The sequence below is a fragment of the Gekko japonicus genome, unplaced genomic scaffold (genome assembly GCF_001447785.1).
Source record: "Gekko japonicus isolate JY-2015 unplaced genomic scaffold, Gekko_japonicus_V1.1 scaffold3559, whole genome shotgun sequence".
NCBI classification, from domain to species: domain Eukaryota; kingdom Metazoa; phylum Chordata; class Lepidosauria; order Squamata; family Gekkonidae; genus Gekko; species Gekko japonicus.
Genome location: NW_015168153.1, coordinates 68,833 through 80,100, shown reverse-complemented (window position 1 = coordinate 80,100; position 11,268 = coordinate 68,833). Strand labels below are relative to the sequence as shown.

General features: G+C 45.6%; 1 pseudogene; it reads right to left on the bottom strand.

The window, feature by feature from the left end:
* Positions 1 to 11,268, bottom strand: part of LOC107113605 — a 46,753-nt pseudogene that overhangs the window by 27,918 nt on the left and 7,567 nt on the right.

Genomic DNA, 11,268 nt, shown 5'->3' with positions numbered 1-11,268 from the left:
ACTTTCAATAGGGCAACTCTCAGAATCCTGAATTTCAGTACAAGCGTATTCATTCTTGACATATAATGCCACCTCACCTCCTTTTTGTTTATTCTGTTCCATTTGAACAAGGTATATCCTTCAATCGCTGTGCTCCATATCAATGTTCCCTCTAAGCTGTGGAGTCTTGTGAGCAAAAACTCTACTTTGTGAGCTGCTGCCACTAAAGTTGTGAGTGAGAAATTTGGCTGCTGCATAAACTAGTTTGTTCTGGAGCCATCCTCCCTCAGCAAAGACAAAAATGTGTAAGCTGGAGGCTAAAAAACTGTGAACTAGCTCACACTAACTCAGCTTAGAGGGAACACTGCTCCATATATATGCGACTCATCCCATCAAGTCTCAGTGATACCTATTAGATCATACTTAATTTCCAATATTTGAAGTTCAAGTTCCTCCTGTTTATTTCCCATACTCTGTGCATTAGTATAAAGACATCGCAGGTGACAAACATCCTTTCCTACAATAGGTCCCTTCGAATTTACCTGAAAATTACCGAACTCACCTCTCTCCCATTCATTTATTCTCTGGTCACTCCCTTTCTTGAACTTAGTGTTGGGGATGCTGCACAACATCAGGCTTTTTCTCCCCACCCCCGATGTCTCCAGTTTAAAGCCCTCCTGATCAGGTTCACAAGTCTTCCAGCAAAGACATTCCTCCCATTCTTTGTAAGGTGCACCCCATCCGTTGCCAACAGTCCTTCATGTCGGAGGTACATACCATGGTCCAGGAAGCCAAATCCCTCTCAACGGCACCATCTATGTAACCAGCCATTCACCTCCAGTATCCTGTTCTCCCTTCCAGCTCCATGGCCCTCAACAGGTAAAATGGAGGAGAACACCACCTGTGCCCCCAGATCTTTCACCTTCTTGCCCAGAGCCTTGTAGTCTTTGGAGATCCATTCAAGGTTTCTTCGGGCGGTATCGTTTGTTCCCACATGGATCAGCAGGAGCGGTTAGCGATCAGAGGTCTTAACCAGTCTTGGTATTCTCTCAGTCACATCTCGGATACACGCTCCAGGAAGACAACAAACCTCTCGAGATTCCTTGTCCCGTCTGCGTACACTTTCTTCTGTCCCTCTCAGTAGGGAGTCACCAACCACCACTACTCGTCTCTTACTCCGTGGGATAGCTTGGTTCCTTCTCTGCCTATGTGCTTGTATGTCAGTCACATCCTTTTGATGTTAGAGTGCACTATTCTGATCTTTCATCATCAGAAGTGGCTGGTATCGATTTTGCAGCTCCACTGGCTGTGAGTGTTTCCTGATTATCTTACTCCTCAAGGTCACATTCTTCCACTCACCCACCTGTTCCTTGTTACTTCCTTCCTCTTGCTCAGGATTTGCTAGCTCTTGCCGTTCTCTCAGGAGCCCCTCTTTCTTCATGTCTATAAAGATTTCTGCCTCCCTGATGTTCCTCAGTGTACAGATTTGTGCCTCGAGTTCTCCCACCTTCTCTTCAAGCATTCTTATAAGCTTGCACTTACAGCATGTGTATGCATTTCACGGCATGGCAGAAAATGTACATGGCGCAACTCACGCAGGTCACTGGAATAGATCCTTCGTTTTGCCCCCCAGAGGGGGTTTTTTATTGCATTTTTATTAACACTACAAACTATAACAGAAATAAGGAAAGGGACTACATCTAGGGATAAAGAAAAGATACCTACTAATGACTAAAAACCCGAGAGGAGATAATCTAATCAGTTTAAACAAACATAAACTCTTAATCACGTTAATCCCATTCTAACCGAGTCAAATATAACATTAGCTTTTTCAAATCTTAAATTTAACTGTCATTAAGAAATACCCCAAAGCATCTAATTTCAACATTTTTCAAAGGCACAATTCAGAGTCCTTCAGCCTTCATTTCTCCTTGCCCAGTCTCTTCCACAACTTGTAAGGACTTTTGGGGGCTACTGCCCCTTTCTCTGAGAGAGAGTCCTCTACGGAAGATCCCAAGTCCAGCTCGCCACTGGACTTACTATCCATCCCTTCTTTTTCTTCCTCCTCTGGCTCTCCCATCTGGACTCTTAAAAATTTTCGTGCTTTCTGAACAGAGTCAATCTTTTCTTTTTTATTCATAATTCTGAAGGTTACGCCTTCTGGAGAACCATCTATATCCGATTGTGTTTGTCTGTAGAAAAAGAACTAGCTCTTTGTATTTCTTTCTCCTTTGTCTTATTTCAAATGGAATGTCTTTCAATGTTCTGATGGTATTCTCCCCAACTTTCAAGGGTGATCCAGATACCGCTTTCAGGATTGCATCCCTCCCACGCCTCTTTGAGAATCTTACCACAATTTCCCCAGGCAGATTATTTTTCTTTATATATCCAGAATATGACCTGTAGGCCACATCCATATCGCTTAGCAGAGATTCCGCCTTCATATCTGTCACTGGGGCCAGTATTTCACTCATCATTTCCTTCAGATTCTCTCCCTTAGTCTCTGGCATGCCCTGGAAGTGAAGAATCATATTAGCCTTTTCCATTTGTAATTGTAGCAGCTGATCTTCTGTAGAAGTTTGCTTCTTTTCCAGCTTTTGTACTTTCTTTTTCACCTTTTGAGCAGTGGCGTCCGCTTCTTTCACCTTCTCAGCTGTTTCATTCATCATTTTAAGAGTCTCACTTATCTGTGTTTGCTGAGTGGTGATACACTGGGTCATTGTTAACATCTGCTCCTTGAGGCTATTCATCTGGTCCAGCAGGGGGCGCATGGATTCTGCCAAAGTTTTTGCCAGTTCGTTGGTTCCTTCTGGTTTAGGACTCTGTTACTTTCGATTTCAGAAGTTTCTATTTCTCCGTCCTCCTCCTTGCCATTTTTGTCGATTGTTTACTTTAACAAATATTTTAAAAGACTCTGAATATGCGCTTAAATGCTCAAACTCGCCTTGGTAAGTACTTCTTAACAGTTTTGTATGCTTTCTCTTCTGCTCCCCCCCTCTAATTCACACAAAAGTTCATGCGCTTGGGAGGCGTCCCTCCCCCACTCGCCTCAATTTCTGGTCCATGGGGTGGGGAGCTTTCTTTTCTCTTTAACCAGCACTTAAATTGGACTCACGTTCATAATTGGTCCTCATACCTCTTTTAAACTTCATTTCTGCAGCTTGATCTCCTACGCTTGCCCCGGTCGGTGTCACTTAAATCCATTCGGTCTCACAGCATGGAGAACCTTCGGGACAGAGAGGCGCCTCAATTCCCTGGCATTACGCCGGTGAAGAGGCAACCTCTCGAAAGTCCCATGGCCAGAGCCCCTTCAACCGGGTCCCTGGGGGGGGTGACGAGCCTGCGCACCCCCTCCTTTGGCTGGAGTGCAGCTTCACCCCCGGAAGGTCTGGGAGGTGAGTCTGCTAGTGCGCCACCATCAACCGGAAGTCCGATCCTTCTTTATCCATCTTCCTTGGAGCAATGCTATCTTCTACAGCCTCAGGAACTTTCCTCAAACTCTGCTTTAACTCTTGTTATGGTAATGTACCCTGAAAACGTTGAGACTGACCAAATGGTTACCTTGCCAGCAGTTCTCTCCCCAGAACTCAGTAGCAGCCCTCTACTCAAGTTCTTACAAGGCCTCAAAGCAAGAGCCACAGGCTAAGAGCCACAAGGCAAGAGTCCTTTTGCTCATGCCTCTGGCAAAGAGTAGCCTTTTGTTTCAAAAGGTCCCTTCCTGTTCAGCACAGCAGAGCCCACACAATAGGGGGTGGGGCTTGCAATCAACAGCACTCCACAGCAACTCACTCAGTCTCCAACAACTCCCAAAGCACAAACAACCCCAAACAGACTTAAACAGAACCACTCTCTACCAGGCTACAAAGAACCCAACTCTCTCTCAGCTCCCACACAGCAGCTAGGAAGGCAAAGGGAGAAGGAAAAATCCCCTACCTTCTATCAGCAACTCACCCCGTGCTCTCCACTCCTTGCCTCAGCCCATCTAACTCAGCCAGGGCAGGGTTTGTGGAGATAAGGAGCCACAGCCAAACATTATTTAGCTACTTATGTCATTCTTAGTCTGCCATTCTCACTTGGACTCAAGGCAGATGACACAAAGTGAGTCAATACAATCAACAAGATGGGGCATTCAAGAAACAACATGATAGGATTAGGGCTGTTGAACCAATCAGAAATTGAAAAATAGAATGGCAGACTATGCCTTAACATGAGACAATAAGACATGAATAACATATTTGAATCACTCAATTTTTCATACTCTGCATGAAGCCAGGAGAGGGCGCAAGCCTGACTTCCTCTGGTAGACCATTCCTTAATGTGGGGGCCACAACAGAGAAGGTACAGGTATGGGCAGTTGATTTTTGCCCATTTGCAGTTTGGTACCTGCAGAAGTCCTCGCTCAGATGAGTTAAGCTGTTATGGTGGCACATGGGGGGAGATAGTCTGGCAAATATGATGGTCCAAGTCCATTAAGGGCTTTTTATGTAATAGCCAATATATCAAATGGAGCCCCGTAACTGATGGGCAGCCAATGGAGTGACTATAGGATGGGAATCATCTGCACAATCCATCTAGCTCTCATTAACAGCTGAGTCTCAGCGTTCTACACCGACTAGAGTTTCTGAATTGATTTTGAGGACAGAGCAACAAAGTCTGTCCAGTGGCGCCTTTAAGACAAAGGGGTTTTTTGGGTGTAAGCTGTACCTCTCAAACACATCTCTTTGAAGATGCCTCCCCCACAAAGATTTAATCCTTACAACTATCTTGCAAGGTCTGTTAGCCTGAAAATGTGACTGGCTAAAAGGCATCACGAGAGGATCCAGGCCTACTATGGATCTGAACCCAGATCCACCAAGCCACAACCCGACACTCTGGATCTTGAACTTAACTGACCCACGTCATCAATGAGGGCAAATTGGGTTGGGTTAACTCATGGGGATCAGCCGTGGCCTCAGGTGCAAATCTCAATTGTCTGGAAGAGGATTTCTTATTTAGAACTTTCTATGCAATTAAAAAAAGACAAGCCACACTAATCTTTGACACATTTAATGAAGTCCAACTCAGTAAGAAAACCCCCACAAAGCCCATTATTATAACTATTTAGCATACGGCAGAGTTACCAGGAAGCATATCTTAATATAAAATACATAATCAAGTTGATACAATGGGTATGCAGACTAATTGGGCAATCCCCCTGAATAAGAACATAGAACATAAGAACATAAGAGACGCCAATGTTGGATCAGGCCAAGGGCCCATCCAGTCCAACACTCTGTGTCACACAGTGGCCAGATACAAATCTCTAAATTTTCAATCCACTCAATCACAGCTGAGGAGAGTTCAAAGAGCCCACAAAGCACAGAACACACAAAGTCTAATCACCTGATACACACAACAATATCTTTAATGAGCTCTGACTCTTCCTTGGCTGAGTATTGTTTTCTCCGATTCACAAAGAAAAACTTCATCTAGGGATACCAACTGCCTGGAGGGGAAAAGTGTGCTGTCCCTTTAACAGAGGCTTCACAGGATGTCATTGATCTCTTCAGATACCCCCTTTCCACACACATTAAGAATCTGGGAATGAGGAAGAATTATTTCCCCCCCTTTCAGGCCTGTTACCAACTCTAATACAGATACCTCTCCAAAATAAAGTGAGGAGACAGAAAGATAATTTTGTCAGTTGGCGCCATAATGGCCCAATCTCAATGGAGGAATTCAAGGGGGGGGCCTCTGAGGAGGAGGACGCGGGGGGAGGACGCCTTGGCTGAGGGCTTAGTACAGGTCTTTTCAAGCTCATGGATGGGGTTTGTGTGTTCAGTGCAGGAGGACGGAATCTTACTTCTCCCTCCTGATTCTCTCTGTGAGAATCTGGGGGTGGGGAGGATAACTTCGATTGGGGAATTCGTGCCCCACAAGGTTCACTTGCCAACACCATGGATAATGGTCCAAGTCCACAACCCTGGTTGTTGTTGTGGGGGACACGACCTTAGAAATTACTGAGTTGTTGGGTTAGGGGACACGACCTTTCCCTTTCAACCCAAATTAATCCTCCTCGCAGGATGCTTTGGGCTTCAAAGTGGTGAGACCCCCCCAACAACCTCACAGCAGGCTGGACTGCTGAGGGCTGAGAAATGCCTCTCTAGAACTCCTTGTCAGATAAAAATGTTTGTGAATTAAGGATACCAGCTGGTCAGACTATGGTTACACCTGTAGGAGAGAGACTGTATGTATCCGTGACCCTCTAAACTTGTCTATTGCTTCAGGAAAGGAACTGTTTTTGCCAGTTTTGAAGATATCTGAGTTAGAATGGAAAATATCCTGAAGTAGCAAGTTTCACAGAGGAGGGGGAAAATGAAAAAGGCCTTCCTTTGTGTAACTACTTTCTCAGCCTTTATGAAATTCCAGCACCAGGGCCAGCTATAGGAAAGTTTACTCCTTGTATGCATTCTCTGAGGAACATGAAGATCAGACCTGTGCCTCAGGCTCTGGCCACACATTGAGCATTGAAAAGGTTCCTTCTCTGGGAAGAGTCCTCGATGTTAAAGGAGAGATCAGCTGATTCTTCTTGCAGCAGAAGCCATTGCCCATCATTGCTTTCTTCCCTCTGGGATATTTTTGAAGTTTTGAACATGGCTAAAGCTCTTTCCACACTGTGAGTATTTATAACATTTCTTCCCGGGTACCGTAAGGTTTCAGTGTACATTCAAGCTTCTTACAGCAAGTTATACCTTTTCAATACGTTATATGATCTGTTGTTGTCTCTTAGCTGTGAAATAGTTCTTTTCACGACTAAGAGGTTACATCATTTCTCCTAGTATGGGATCCCTGAAGGAATAGAAAAGTGTCACTCTGAGTGAATCTCTTTACATGCATTGAGCATTCCAAAGGTGTGGCTACTTTAATGCAGTAGAAGAATGACACCAGTACTGAATCTCTTTCCGCACCCTGAGCTGTCAAAAGGTTTCTCCCCTCTGTGGGTTCTGAAATGTAGTTGAAGATTCCTACTCTGACTGACTTTCTATCCACACTCTGAGCATTCAAAAGGTTTCTCCCCTCTGTGGGTTCTGAAATGTAGTTGAAGATTCCTACTCTGACTGACTTTCTATCCACACTCTGAGCATTCAAAAGGTTTCTCCCCTCTGTGGGTTCTGAAATGTAGTTGAAGATTCCTACTCTGACTGACTTTCTATCCACACTCTGAGCATTGAAAAGGTCTCTCCCCTTTGTGGGTTTTATGGTGCTTCCAAAGAGTGCTACTATCAATGAATCTCTTTCCACACTCTGAGCATTCAAAAGGTGTGGGACAGCCACTTGTACTGAATCTTTTTCCGCACTCTGAGCATTCAAAAGGTCTCTCCCCTGGGTGGGTTATTCGATGTTGTTGAAGATTACCACTCTGAATGAATCTCTTTCCACAATCTGAGAATTCAAAAGGTCTCTCCGCTGGGTGGGTTTTATGGTGCTTCCAAAGAGTGCTACTATCACTGAATCTCTTTCCGCACTCTGAACATTCAAAAGGTCTCTCCCCTGTGTGGGTTTTATGGTGCCTCTGAAGAGCTCTACTATCACAGAATCTCTTTCCACACTCTGAGCATTCAAAAGGCCTCTCCCCTGTGTGGGTTCTCTGATGCTGTTGAAGATGGTCCCTCCGACTGAATCTCTTTCTGCACTCTGAGCATTCAAAAGGTTTCTCCCCTGTGTGGGTTCTCTGATGCAGTTGAAGATTGCCACTCAGACTGAATCTCTTTCCACACTCTGAGCATTCAAAAGGTTTCTCCCCGGTGTGGGTTCTCTGATGCTGTAGTAGAACGCCCCTCCGACTGAATCTCTTTCCGCACTCTGAGCATTCGAAAGGTTTCTCCCCCGTGTGGGTTCTTTGATGCAGGTGAAGACTGCTATTGAGACTGAATCTCTTTCCACACTCTGAGCATTCAAAAGGTTTCTCCCCTTTGTGGGTTCTCTGATGCTTTAGAAGAGCGCCCCTCCGACTGAATCTCTTTCCGCACTCTGAGCATTCGAAAGGTTTCTCCCCTGTGTGGGTTCTTCGATGCAGGTGAAGACTGCTATTGAGACTGAATCTCTTTCCACACTCTGAGCATTCAAAAGGTTTCTCCCCTTTGTGGGTTCTCTGATGCTTTAGAAGAGTGCCTCTCAAACTGAATCTCTTTCCGCACTCTGAGCATTTGAAAGGTTTCTCCCCTGTGTGGGTTCTCTGATGCTGTAGAAGAACGCCCCTCCAACTGAATCTCTTTCCACATTCTGAGCATTTAAAAGGTTTTTCCCCTGTGTGGGTTCTCTGATGCTCTTGAAGAGTGCTACTCCGACTAAATCTCTTTCCACATTCTGAGCATTGAAAAGTTTTCTCCCCTGTGTGGGTTTTATGGTGCTTCCGAAAAGTGCTACTATCACTGAATCTCTTTCCACATTCTGAGCATTTAAATGGTCTCTCCCCTGTGTGGGTTTTATTGTGCTTTCGAAGAGTGCTACTATCACTGAATCTCTTTCCACACTCTGAGCATTCAAAAGGTCTCTCCCCTGTGTGGGATTTATGGTGCTTCTGAAGACTGCTACTATCACTAAATCTCTTTCCACACTCTGAGCATTGAAAAGGTTTCTCCCCTGTGTGGGTTCTCTGGTGCTGTTGAAGATGGCCCCTCCGAATGAATCTCTTTCCGCACTTTGAGCATTCAAAAGGTTTCTCCCCTGTGTGGGTTCTCTGATGCAGTTGAAGATTGCCATTCCGACTGAATCTCTTTCCACACTCTGAGCATTCAAAAGGTTTCTCCCCTGTGTGGGTTCTCTGATGCTGTAGAAGATTGCCATTCCAACTGAATCTCTTTCCGCACTCTGAGCATTTGAAAGGTTTCTCCCCTGTGTGGGTTCTCTGATGCAGTTGAAGATGGCCACTCACACTGAATCTCTTACCACACTTTGAGCATTCAAAAGGTTTCTCCCCTGTGTGGGTTCTCTGATGCTGTAGAAGACTGCCATTCCAACGGAATCTCTTTCCGCACTCTGAGCATTCAAAAGGTTTCTCCCCTGTGTGGGTTCTCTGATGCAGTTGAAGAGTGCCACTCCGAATGAATCTCTTTCCACACTCTGAGCATTCAAAAGGTTTCTCCCCTGTGTGGATTCTAAAATGTGTCTGAAGATGGCAGCTCTGACTGAATCTCTTTCCACACTCTGAGCATTCAAAAGGTCTCTTGGCTCTCTTTATTTTTTGGTGTATGAAGAGCTGTGATCTGTTTCTGAAGTACTTTTCACACCGAATGGATTTACTTGCCTTTATTATCCTGTTCTTTTTACTATCGGCATTATGCCGTCTTCTATCTCTCTTCTCAACCACACGACTGACTGTCTTTCTCACTGGTCTGTCTCGATTCCTGACATTTTCTTTCAAGTCTTCATTTTTAACTTTATCTGGCACATGCTGATGAACTTCCTCACGCCCTTTATTCCTCTGATCATCCTCTGCTGGGGTAAAGACAGAGATCCTTTCAGCACCTGGGAGGGCGGTAAGGTAGGAAGGATGACTGCAGTAGGAAAGGATGGACAATGGCCCTTTGGCGGCCACCTTGGCTGACCTTAACCACCCCTCCACCTTTTCCCCAGAATATCTAGCATTTAAGAATCCCTCATCCCCTCAAGTGCCACAGCTGAGCTCTTGCCCAGAAGGAGCTTCTGAGCCTCCAGATTTCAGACCCTCACTCCTTCCCCAGTGAGTTGTATGATTTTACAAAACAGTGCTCAGAAGTGAACCAGAAATCTCCCATGGCACTTCCTTGCCTTTTCCCTTGACATAACTGTGAAGGATACTCACTCTCAGCCCGCTCATTTGGGAAGGAAATATGTTCTTGGGAGCCTCTTGAGGAAATTGTCAGCCTTTCTTCAGATGCAAGGCTGTTGTCTATCTCCACCGTAGTCTCCCTTGTACTCCTGCCTTCGTCCACAGAGGAAAAGAGAGAAAGAGAGAGAAAGTGATCATTCTTATATGGGGAAGGAAAGAAATTCAAGAGTAAAAACTCTTCTGGAAGGATGAAACCGTCGTCAACATCAAAGCCCAAAATCCCAACCAGTATAAGGGGGAATAGATCTGTGGGGCAAAGCATCCTAGTTTCCCCAAGGGTTTACGTGATTATTAAGTGGCCTTCTCTGAGTTACAGGCGTTTGTGACTTGAGTCTTCCTGCAGATAACATCCTTAACTTTTATGTCCTGAAGGTGGGTTACGGCTGAGTCATTGTCTTGTAGGAGTTCCCTAGGCTATGAACAAGCTCCTCCATTAGCATGTTTATAGCCTGGGGAACTCCTACAAAACAATGACTCAGCCCTAACCCACCTTCTGGAGTAGACATAAATTAACTGCCTACCATTTTCTTCTCACCTTGATACAGAGAGTATTCCATCTTTCTGTGTTTATACCTCTGAGGATGCCAGTCATAGCTACTGGAGAAACGTCAAGTTCTACAATGCCAAGACCACGGCCACACATCCCAGAAAATCTACAGCAACTACTGCATAAATTAATTTGTTCTGGAGCCCTCCTTCCTGAGCTGAGACAAAAATGTGTGAGCCGGAGCTTTAAAAACTGTGAACTAGATCATACTAACTCAGCTTAGAGAGACCACTGCCTGTGAGGTAGGTGGGGCTGAGAGAGCTCTGACAGAAACTGCTCTTTTTCAAGAACTCTGACAGAACTATGGCTTGCCCAAGGTCATCCAACAACTGCGAGAGAAGGAGTGGGGAATCAAACCCAGTTCTCCCAGATTAGAGTCTGCGCACTTAACCAGACTGTTGGACTGGATGGGCCATTGGCCTGACCCAACACTGGCTCCTCTTATGTTTTTATTGACCCAGGGGGATCCAGTCTTCGCTTCTTGACAGGATCATTTCAAGATCACAGGCAGAGTGGAAGGATGTGTTGTAAAGGCTGGCAACAGTGAAATGAGGATCTGGTCCCTTCTGGCATCTTTCTGAGGGCCTCTCATCCCTACCTTTGACTCAGGCCAGGACACCTTCTCTGGCTTGGGTGATGGCCACAACCCTGGCCTCTGCTGCCCCTGGGCAAGGACACACCCAGGAACACATGACCCTGCCTCCTACTGAATCCGACCCTTCGTCCATTGAAGTCAGTGTTGTTTACTCAGTCCGGCAGGGGCTCCCCAGGGTCTCAGGCAGAAGTCTTTCACATCACCGCCTACCTGATCCTTTTTACTGGAAATGCTGGGGATTGAACCTGGGACCTTCTACATGCCCAGCAGAAGCTCTGCCAGGGAGCCACAGCCCCC